Consider the following 12583-nt stretch of genomic DNA (forward strand, 5'->3'; position numbering starts at 1 on the left):
AGCATAACTGGTTAAAATGTGCATGTAAACACACTCATTCTTTTGCGGACGTGCTGGTCCTCTGTCACGCGTTTAGCTATATTTATTTAATTATATTGGTCGTGGTTCTAAAAATCACAAATCCGATCATTTACTCGGTTTGCGGCACTTTACAGTATAGAACTCGTATATGCAACTTAAATGTCTGCCCTTAGCCACTGCCTGGTAATATTTCAGATTTCACTCACCAGTTCAGCACGTTCAGCGTCCTTTCACAGCGTGTTTATAGTAAAAGTTTGGTTTGCCTTAATGTGTGTCCAAAGATAAGATCCATGTATCATCTTTATTACCCTCTTTGGTCTTTACGGGTAGATATCGATAAAAAAAAAGAAAGATAAAATTAGATTTTAAATTAGAAACTTCTAGATAAAATTAGTATACATTTACTATAGTAATTAATACTCTGACACTAATTTGGGCAAAGCGCACTAATGACTTCTTTAAGACTTGAAGCTAAAAGTTGACGATTTGTAAATTGACTTGGACTTGACTTGGGACTTGCCTGCCTTGACTTGGGACTTGCCTGCCTTGACTTGGGACTTCACTCGGGACTTTAATGCAATGACTTGAGACTTACTTGTGACTTGGAAAACAATGACTTGGTCCCACCTCTGCAAGTTGGACACGTGGAGAGTTGCAATGTCAAGTCACTTTTTCTGGTTGACTGTAACTTCTATATTATGTCTTTGACGGGCATAAAAACAAAAAATCATTGAAAAGTCAAAAAATGCTTTCATTGTTCAACCTTATATTATTTTTATTATTTATTATTATTTTTTGGCTATTCATGTTCTGCAATTTTGGACACAATTTAATGTAAGACCTTGGCATGATTATTAATAAAAAATAAATTAAATAAAAAAATAAAAAAGTTATCTTTAAGGAAATCTGAATTGATGTGTTGTTATTGTAATCGATGACTCAGCGAGTGAACCGTGAATGGGCTTTATTGGATTTCGCAGATTTCATTTCAAAGGGCAAAACGCCCCTAACAAGTGTGTCATCTCATTATCGTGGCAAGATTCGATGCCGTTTTTATTCTTAAAAGTTTTTCAAGTCCTTCGGTTATTTTCTGATGCATTTGTTTTTGGAACAATTTCTTTAATAGGCTATATTTACTGGACTCAAGTCTGCTCTGCTCGCAACACAATAATCTCCTCCTCACAAGCATGCCCGATAAGTTTCATGAAATGATAATAATAATAAAGGATTGAGTTTATCCCACCCAACAATTCCTACAAAAACATTTCAGCGTTCTTGTGAAAAATGCGTTCATTACCACGTCTCCATTACAGTCGTATTCATGCAAATCTTAAAGGCGTGCATGTGACATTTTTAAACCACTCACAACCTACGTGCAAAAGACTCTTCTACCTTTTCAGCGCTACATTTCCATTGCTCTCTTCTTCTGTTCATCTCTCCTCGTCACATGAATGCAGACGGAATTCTGAATTCGATGACACCAAGCTTGGCAAAATCGGACCGACCGTCCTAAAGATTTATCTGTGAAACAATCCAGCCAATCAGATTCGATATGCAAATGAGGGTGGACATAATGAGGGTGGAAGTCGTTTTTACCTCTATACCTAACCCTAACCCTAACCCTAACCCTAACCCTAACCCTAACCTAACCCTAACCCTAACCCTAACCCTAACCTAACCTAACCCTAACCCTAACCCTAACCCTAACCCTTTAAAATAAATATCCCCACAAGCCTGTATGCGCAGGAGGGGCATCGAAATGTTGTAATCCTATCTAAAAAATTCCATATCACTCCCCCACAACTTTGCCTGCTCAACAGGGGTTTGACTTTTATTCCATCGGGTAGAACGAGCAGAAAACGCCTCGAAATGCAGACGCGATACGACCTGCAACAATACCACAGGAGACTTAAATTGGCAGCCTATTTCCAAAATGAGACTGACTCAAATCCCCTCCGCTCACACCCAAATCGGACTGGGTCCCACCCTCAGACAAACTACCTGCAGATCTCCGCGACGTTATTCGAAAAGGATCTGGAATATCTTAAAAAACATTTTAGACCGTCCCAGGAAGAGCTTAACCTCACTCTGGAGGAAACGAACGCTCTAAAACAGTTAAAGGGCAATAAACAGATCGTCATTAAACCTGCAGACAAGGGCAGTGCGATAGTCATATGGGACCGAGAACAATATTTATGGGAGGGATATAGACAATTGAATGACCTAAAATATTACCAGAAATTGGATAGACCCATTTTTTTAGACACTGTACCTATGGTTAAAAATATAACCCAAACCCTATATCAGAAAAAACACATCAACGCAAAACAAAAGTCTAACCCTAACCCTAACCCTAACCCTAACCCTAACCCTTTTGTCCACTTCCCTGCTCGCGGGTGGGTTCTTAGTGGTCAGCGGAGGGAAGGACTGAGCATAACCAGGTCTGTGCCCTTTATTGGACCCAGGCCTTGGATTTTATATTTACCTAACCCTAACCCTAACCCTAACCTAACCCTAACCCTAACCCTAACCCTAACCCTAACCCTAACCCCCTAACCCTAACCCTAACCCTAACCTAACCCTAACCTAACCTAACCCTAACCCTAACCCTACACCCTAAGCCTAACCCTAACCCACCCTAACCCTAACCCTAACCCTAACCTAACCCTAACCCTAACCCTAACCCTAACCTAACCCTAACCCTAACCTAACCCTGAATTTCACACTGAAAGTGACCATATACACTGGACGGTGGACACAGCCAGAAACATGCGCCAGCACTGGCTTCAACATTTAAAATAAATATCCCCACAAGCCTGTATGTGCAGGAGGGGCATCGAAATGTTGTAATCCTATCTAAAAAATTCCATATCACTCCCCCACAACTTTGCCTGCTCAACAGGGGTTTGACTTTTATTCCATCGGGTAGAACGAGCAGAAAACGCTCGAAATGCAGACGCGATACTGACCTGCAACAATACCACAGGAGACTTAAATTGGCAGCCTATTTCCAAAATGAGACTGACTCAAATCCCCTCCGTTCACACCCAAATCGGACTGGGTCCCACCCTCAGACAAACTACCCGCAGATCTCCGCGACGTTATTCGAAAAGGATCTGGAATATCTTAAAAACATTTTAGACCGTCCCAGGAAGAGCTTAACCTCACTCTGGAGGAAACGAACGCTCTAAAACAGTTAAAGGGCAATAAACAGATCGTCATTAAACCTGCAGACAAGGGCAGTGCGATAGTCATATGGGACCGAGAACAATATTTATGGGAGGGATATAGACAATTGAATGACCTAAAATATTACCAGAAATTGGATAGACCCATTTTTTTAGACACTGTACCTATGGTTAAAAATATAACCCAAACCCTATATCAGAAAAAACACATCAACGTAAAACAAAAGTCTTACCTATTGGGTAACGCTGAACCTAGAAGCAGGAGGTTCTACATGCTCCCCAAAATACACAAAGACCCGACCAAATGGAGCAAACCTCACGAAATTCCCCAGGAAGGCCTATAGTATCCGATTGCGGCAGTGAAGCGTACTATACGGCAGAATTTTTAGATTTCTACTTAAATCCTCTTTCGACGGGCCACCCCAGCTATATAAAAGACACGTATGATTTTGTCCAGAAAGTCAAAAGACTAAAAATTCCCCAAAAGGCCATCCTGTTCACTATGGACATGGATGGCCTTTACACAAACATCGACATCCAAGAGGGAATTCGGGCCATTAAAAATATTTTTCAAAAAAACCCAGACACCTCCAGGCCCGACAAAGAACTCATCCAATTATTAGACATCAATTTAAATAGAAACGATTTTGAGTTCAATGGGGAATTTTTCCTGCAAGTAAAAGGCACGGCGATGGGCAAGAAGTTTGCCCCGGCCTACGCTAACATATTTATGGCAGAATGGGAGGCTTCGGCCTTATCCCGATGCCAAAAACAGCCCCTTCACTATTTTAGGTACCTAGATGATATCTGGGGAGTATGGACTCACTCTGAAGACGAGTTCATGGAATTTGTGGCGACACTAAATAACCATAACCCATCTATTAAATTAAAATCCACCACCAGTCACCTATCGGTAGACTTTCTGGACACCACAACTTACAAGGGTCCAGATTTCATTTCGTCGCACAAATTGGACATTAAAGTCTTCTTCAAAGAAACCGACACGCATGCCCTACTACATAAAAGCAGTTTTCACCCAAAACACACTTACTCAGGCCTCGTCAAGTCGCAACTCCTGAGGTTCCGTCGCATATGCACCCAGGAACGGGACTTCAGAGAAGCGACACGAATCCTCTTCAAAGCGCTCCGGCCCAGAGGATATAACAGGTCCTTCTTGAGAAAGGTTTTTAAATCATACTTGACAAGCAGGGTTAGGGTTAGGGTTAGGTCTTTGTCCTGACTTACTCCTCGGCCGCTCTGAAACTGACCAAAGAGGTAAAGTCCAACTTCCAGAACATATTGGGACAGACACAAATATTGAAGAACCACAGAGTTATAGCAGCATTTAGAAAAAACAAAAGTTTACAAGACTATCTAATTAGAGCCAAACTCCATCCTCTTCACAACACGAAACCAAAACATCAGGGACAATATTTGGAACAAAAAGGATTCGTACAAAACAAGTTTACAAAAGAGGTTTTCAGTACTTACCAATCAGGAACGGTACACTGTAAAAACTGCATTTACCTCATCACCTGCAAACAATGTGGAGCTCAATATGTGGGAGAGACGGGCAACACCATTCTGGTCAGAATGACACAACATAAATACAACATTCTGAGAGGAAGAGTAAATAACACTTACCTGGTCCAACATTTCCTTAAACACGGATGGGAATCCTTCCGGGTCACGGTCCTACAGGCCAACCCGCAGTGGTCCGTGCCCCAGAGAAAAAGAGCAGAGAGAATTTGGATCAATAAATTAGGCACTATATATCCCCAAGGCCTGAATGAGAAGTGAATCCAGTCGAGGGAGCGACATTGATGGCCTGTGCACACTGGTTAGCGCCTACCCTCCTTAACTAACACTTCCTAACCCCTTAACCTAACCCCTAAACTTAACCCCTTAACCTAACCCCTAAACTTAACCCCTAAACCTAACCCCTAAACCTAACCCCTTAACCTAACCCCTTAACCTAACCCCTTAACTCAACCCCTTAACCTAACCCCTAAACTTAACCCCTTAACCTATCCCCTAAACTTAACCCCTAAACCTAACCCCTAAACCTAACCCCTTAACCCAACCCCTAAACTCAACCCCTTAACCTAACCCCTTAACCTAACCCCTAAACCTAACCCTTAACCGCTAACCCTTACCCTAAACCTTACCAGCCCGTGCCTCATGCTTGCAAGTAGCTCGACTGTTTACAACTTCTTTCTAATAATCAGTCTACTTAAAATAATCATAATAAACCAGATACATGGGAAAATAGAAATGTGGGTCATTTACACAGTGTTTTAGTTATAATGATCATAAACAAATATAGATAAGGGTGCATTTATGCAATCCAAATTTAAAAATATATATATATAATAATTTATCCTTTTAAATACATTACATAATATAACTATAATTTAAAATGAAATATATATAGTTATTTATCCTTTTAAATACATCACACAATATAACTATAATTTAAAATCAAATATATATAATAATTTATCCTTTTAAATCCATTGCATCTATATAACTATAATTTAAAATTAAATATATATAAATAAAGTATTTCTATAATTTTTTTGAAAAGACAGCTAATGTTCTGACTGGCTGGAAATAGTTTATTTTCAAACCAAAAATATGGAAAAGGCTCCAATTGGCTCATTCAAACTGAGTCTCACCTCCATCACTATGATTTACATTCAAATTTTTAAAAAAAGCCCCTCTGAAATTATTTTGAAAAGACAGCTACTTTTCTGATTGGCTGAGAGCTGTTTCTTTTTAAACCAAAAGTATGGGAGAAGCTCCTATTGACTCATTCAAATTGAGTCCCGCCCCCCACACTATAAAAAGGGACAACTGAGGATGCAGAAGCTCATTTTTTTTTTATTTAATTTTTTTATTATTCTTTTTGGGATTTACATTTTTCAAAATTAGAACAAGCCTGCCTGAAGAAGGTTCTAAGAGAACCGAAACGTTGCAACGGCTTGTTCAGTTTACAAATTTTTCACATAAAAAAACTTAAGAAAAGCTATTTTATTTTATTTGTTTACATTCAAAAAAATATTGACATATAAGCCACAACAATTTTTTTTGTTTTACTTACCTTAAAATCCTTGCTTTTATTTTCACATTTAGAATAACAGCCTGTTCATATAAAAACATAGAAGACATATAACCCAAAAAAAACTTAGTTTCACTTACCTTAATTTCTTTGCTTTTATTTTCACATTTAAAGCAACAGCCTGTTCATATAAAAACATAAAAGCATTTTTATTTGATTAACTCTATTTGACTCGCTTTGATTTATAAATTACAAAAAAACAAGACAATTTTTAGATTTACTTACCTGATTTCAATTTCTGCAAGAAAAATCCTTACTTTTACAGTTACAAATTCAAAACAACATTTCCTAAAACTATGGTTTGGCCAGAAAGGGACGGTTGGACGGTGGTCACACGTGGTCGCAGGCTTGCCAGGCATGGCACAGTCTGGCCTATGCCCCGTTCCTACCGCGACACTGAGCGTCATGCACAGGAGAGAGAGCGTTCTCCTATGCAGACCCAGTGAAATATGGGGGCCATCAGGCCCAGCGTCATGCACAGGGAGAGAGAGTGCATGCACGTGGAGTGAAATATGGTGGCCACATGAGGGCAGCACCGACTCACCATAGTCAGTCTTATCAGTGGTCTGGCAGACCACAATTTTTTGAACCCCGGGCCCGTTTGGGGCCCGGTACATTGATGTCCCACCAAAAATCCTTTACGAAGGAACCACGGGGATGGGTGCAGAACAAAACACAGACAGTTCGTTCACACCTGCAAAATAAAAACACACATCAGAAACAAAAAATAAAGCCCAAGCATTCAGATGACCCTGACTTTGTAGCAAAAACCCGTACCTTATTTAAAATCATCAAATTGGTGCATCACAAAAATAACATCAGTCAGGAACAGCCTCCTGCAATTGACAAAATTGAAAAACACCTGTCAGAGGTCATCAAACCAGCTTTGCCAAACCCCACAACACAAGCCCTCATTGAAGGCAATGCCAAAAACTGGGCCTATACCACTATGCTGATTCTTAAAAACCACTATGAAGACGCATTGGTAGAAGAAATGGCTAAACTCCAGCACATTCCCTCTCAGGGCTGGGATGAATGTTTTAATACTGGCTATATTATGGGCTAAACGTGGTATTGGTAAAAGACTGAAAGACAAAACAATACATGAGGCTCACGGGTTGGTAGGGGAGAGATGGCACACCTCCGTCCCTGCCTTGGATTCTGGAGAAACGAGGGAGGAAGCGGAGACCCAAAATCTCTCTCCGCTCCTCCTCTCCCAGAAAACACAACGACTAATAGAGTTATGGTGCAGGCTTTGGTGCACACCATGACGGACGCACAATCTCTGTCTGAAACATCCACCCCTTAGTAACAAAACCGACCAAAACAGCATGCACGATGACAGACCCACCGAACGATTGGTCTCCTATTAGAAAGGAGGACTCGGACAGTCATTCAGAGATTACCATAAATCTCCCTGCCTCCCCAAAAGAACAACGCACTCCTCGCGTTCGGTCCCAACCCCTGTATCAGACAGGAACAAGACCTCATCCTTATCGAGGATCAAGGAGAGTGCGAACGGGATAATCTCAGCTCACAAAGAGTCACCTTAAGCCCGAAAAAGTCACCAGCCTCAGGACAGCCACACAGGCTCGTTTAAGTGTCGAACTCAACACACCTTCTGGAGCACGACGTGACTCCCAGGAGGACGGACCGAATAGACACCTAAACACGTCCAGAAAAATGATAGAATGGAAGCTGAGTGTGCGAAAAAAATGGCTCGTTATCGGGGACTCCAATCTGTCCAAAATTCCACCTTTTAAGAATTCTGACCTCCAAATAGAAAGCTATCCAGGGGCCACGTTCAGACACATGGAGGCTGTGATCAATAAAAACGCAGTCTCCACTGACGTGGAACATGTCATCTTATCATTAGGGATTAACAGCCGGGCGCAGAACGCCAAAGACACTGCCATCAAACAGATGCAGGCGGCTTTAAGAGCGGCAAAAGTAAAATTTCCACTGGCAGAAATTTGGGTTCCAGAGTTGAACTTTTCAGGAATGCTCCCAACAAAGGAGCAAACACAATTGACCATCCTGAACGCCTATATTTCTGCCAATTTAAAACACATTCCGGCCCTGTCCAGATCTGAATTTCACACTGAAAGTGACCATATACACTGGACGGTGGACACAGCCAGAAACATGCTCCAGCACTGGCTTCAACATTTAAAATAAATATCCCCACAAGCCTGTATGCGCAGGAGGGGCATCGAAATGTTGTAGGTACACTGTAAAAACTGCATTTACCTGAATGAGAAGTGAATCCAGTCGAGGGAGCGACATTGATGGCCTGTGCACACTGGTTAGCGCCTACCCTCCTTAACTAACACTTCCTAACCCCTTAACCTAACCCCTAAACTTAACCCCTTAACCTAACCCCTAAACTTAACCCCTAAACCTAACCCCTTAACTCAACCCCTTAACCTAACCCCTAAACTTAACCCCTTAACCTAACCCCTAAACTTAACCCCTAAACCTAATCCCTAAACCTAACCCCTTAACCTAACCCCTAAACGCAACCCCTTAACCTAACCCCTTAACCTAACCCCTAAACCTAACCCTTAACCGCTAACCCTTACCCTAAACCTAACCCTAACCCTAACCCATTATGCTCCCAACAAAGGAGCAGACACAATTGACCATCCTGAACGCCTATATTTCTGCCAATTTAAAACACATTCCGGCCCTGTCCAGATCTGAATTTCACACTGAAAGTGACCATATACACTGGACGGTGGACACAGCCAGAAACATGCTCCAGCACTGGCTTCAACATTTAAAATAAAGATCCCCACAAGCCTGTATGCGCAGGAGGGGCATCGAAACGTTGTAATCCTATCTAAAAAATTCCATATCACTCCCCCACAACTTTGCCTGCTCAACAGGGGTTTGACTTTTATTCCATCGGGTAGAACGAGCAGAAAACGCCTCGAAATGCAGACGCGATACGACCTGCAACAATACCACAGGAGACTTAAATTGGCAGCCTATTTCCAAAATGAGACTGACTCAAATCCCCTCCGTTCACACCCAAATCGGACTGGGTCCCACCCGCAGACAAACTACCCGCAGATCTCCGCGACGTTATTCGAAAAGGATCTGGAATATCTTAAAAACATTTTAGACCGTCCCAGGAAGAGCTTAACCTCACTCTGGAGGAAACGAACGCTCTAAAACAGTTAAAGGGCAATAAACAGATCGTCATTAAACCTGCAGACAAGGGCAGTGCGATAGTCATATGGGACCGAGAACAATATTTATGGGAGGGATATAGACAATTGAATGACCTAAAATATTACCAGAAATTGGATAGACCCATTTTTTAGACACTGTACCTATGGTTAAAAATATAACCCAAACCCTATATCAGAAAAAACACATCAACGCAAAACAAAAGTCCTACCTATTGGGTAACGCGGAACCTAGAAGCAGGAGGTTCTACATGCTCCCCAAAATACACAAAGACCCGACCAAATGGAGCAAACCTCACGAAATTCCCCCAGGAAGGCCTATAGTATCCGATTGCGGCAGTGAAACGTACTATACGGCAGAATTTTTAGATTTCTACTTAAATCCTCTTTCGACGGGCCACCCCAGCTATATAAAAGACACGTATGATTTTGTCCAGAAAGTCAAAAGACTAAAAATTCCCCAAAAGGCCATCCTGTTCACTATGGACGTGGATGGCCTTTACACAAACATCGACATCCAAGAGGGAATTCGGGCCATTAAAAATATTTTTCAAAAAACCCAGACACCTCCAGGCCCGACAAAGAACTCATCCAATTATTAGACATCAATTTAAATAGAAACGATTTTGAGTTCAATGGGAATTTCTCCTGCAAGTTAAAGGCACGGCGATGGGCAAGAAGTTTTCCCGGCCTACGCTAACATATTTATGGCAGAATGGGAGGCTTCGGCCTTATCCCGATGCCAAAAACAGCCCCTTCACTATTTTAGGTACCTAGATGATATCTGGGGAGTATGGACTCACTCTGAAGACGAGTTCATGGAATTTGTGGCGACACTAAATAACCATAACCCATCTATTAAATTAAAATCCACCACCAGTCACCTATCGGTAGACTTTCTGGACACCACAACTTACAAGGGTCCAGATTTCATTTCGTCGCACAAATTGGACATTAAAGTCTTCTTCAAAGAAACCGACACGCATGCCCTACTACATAAAAGCAGTTTTCACCCAAAACACACTTACTCAGGCCTCGTCAAGTCGCAACTCCTGAGGTTCCGTCGCATATGCACCCAGGAACGGGACTTCAGAGAAGCGACACGAATCCTCTTCAAAGCGCTCCGGCCCAGAGGATATAACAGGTCCTTCTTGAGAAAGGTTTTTAAATCATACTTGACAAGCAGGGCCCAGGCGGAGGGGACCGGCGTCCCCTTTGTCCTGACTTACTCCTCGGCCGCTCTGAAACTGACCAAAGAGGTAAAGTCCAACTTCCAGAACATATTGGGACAGACACAAATATTGAAGAACCACAGAGTTATAGCAGCATTTAGAAAAAACAAAAGTTTACAAGACTATCTAATTAGAGCCAAACTCCATCCTCTTCACAACACGAAACCAAAACATCAGGGACAATATTTGGAACAAAAAGGATTCAGTACAAAACAAGTTTACAAAAGAGGTTTTCAGTACTTACCAATCAGGAACGGTACACTGTAAAAACTGCATTTACCTCATCACCTGCAAACAATGTGGAGCTCAATATGTGGGAGAGACGGGCAACACCATTCTGGTCAGAATGACACAACATAAATACAACATTCTGAGAGGAAGAGAAAATAACACTTACCTGGTCCAACATTTCCTTAAACACGGATGGGAATCCTTCCGGTCACGGTCCTACAGGCCAACCCGCAGTGGTCCGTGCCCCAGAGAAAAAGAGCAGAGAGAATTTGGATCAATAAATTAGGCACTATATATCCCCAAGGCCTGAATGAGAAGTGAATCCAGTCGAGGGAGCGACATCGATGGCCTGTGCACACTGGTTAGCGCCTACCCTCCTTAACTAACACTTCCTAACCCCTTAACCTAACCCCTAAACTTAACCCCTTAACCTAACCCCTAAACTTAACCCCTAAACCTAACCCCTAAACCTAACCCCTAAACCTAACCCCTTAACCTAACCCCTTAACTCAACCCCTTAACCTAACCCCTAAACTTAACCCCTTAACCTATCCCCTAAACTTAACCCCTAAACCTAACCCCTAAACCTAACCCCTTAACCCAACCCCTAAACTCAACCCCTTAACCTAACCCCTTAACCTAACCCCTAAACCTAACCCTTAACCGCTAACCCTTACCCTAAACCTTACCAGCCCGTGCCTCATGCTTGCAAGTAGCTCGACTGTTTACAACTTCTTTCTAATAATCAGTCTACTTAAAATAATCATAATAAACCAAATACATGGGAAAATAGAAATATGGGTCATTTACACAGTGTTTTAGTTATAATGATCAGAAACAAATATAGATAAGGGTGCATTTATGCAATCCAAATTTAAAAATATATATATATAATAATTTATCCTTTTAAATACATTACATAATATAACTATAATTTAAAATGAAATATATATAGTTATTTATCCTTTTAAATACATCACACAATATAACTATAATTTAAAATCAAATATATATAATAATTTATCCTTTTAAATCCATTGCATCTATATAACTATAATTTAAAATTAAATATATATAAATAAAGTATTTCTATAATTTTTTGAAAAGACAGCTAATGTTCTGACTGGCTGGAAATAGTTTATTTTCAAACCAAAAATATGGAAAAGGCTCCAATTGGCTCATTCAAACTGAGTCTCACCTCCATCACTATGATTTACATTCAAATTTTAAAAAAAGCCCCTCTGAAATTATTTTGAAAAGACAGCTACTTTTCTGATTGGCTGAGAGCTGTTTCTTTTTAAACCAAAAGTATGGGAGAAGCTCCTATTGACTCATTCAAATTGAGTCCCGCCCCCCACACTATAAAAAGGGACAACTGAGGATGCAGAAGCTCATTCACTGCTTCCAGCTCTTAATGAGAAAGCCTCTAACACTCTTTGCAATTTAAAAACTTTTTATTCTGATCCTCAACACACTTTGATCTCTTTTAATTTCTTTATTTGACAATTGATTTATTCATTTTGGGATTCATTTCTTTACTTTTAATTTTTTTATTATTCTTTTTGGGATTTACATTTTTCAAAATTAGAACAAGCC

At 40.9% G+C, this 12583-nt stretch overlaps 1 protein-coding gene across 4 annotated transcripts in view; it reads right to left on the reverse strand.

The window, feature by feature from the left end:
• LOC127641770 (uncharacterized) overlaps positions 1 to 10753 on the reverse strand; it is a 42113-nt gene extending 31360 nt beyond the window's left edge. For all 4 annotated transcript variants that reach the window (XR_007970223.1, XR_007970224.1, XR_007970225.1 and 1 more), the window contains exon 1: positions 10553 to 10753. The gene's annotated coding sequence lies outside the window, so the exon portion shown is untranslated. The remainder of the gene's footprint in view (positions 1 to 10552) is intronic.
• Between the last annotated feature and the right edge of the window lie 1830 nt (positions 10754 to 12583).

This window comes from Xyrauchen texanus, unplaced genomic scaffold (assembly GCF_025860055.1).
Source record: "Xyrauchen texanus isolate HMW12.3.18 unplaced genomic scaffold, RBS_HiC_50CHRs HiC_scaffold_158, whole genome shotgun sequence".
In the NCBI taxonomy this organism is placed as follows: domain Eukaryota; kingdom Metazoa; phylum Chordata; class Actinopteri; order Cypriniformes; family Catostomidae; genus Xyrauchen; species Xyrauchen texanus.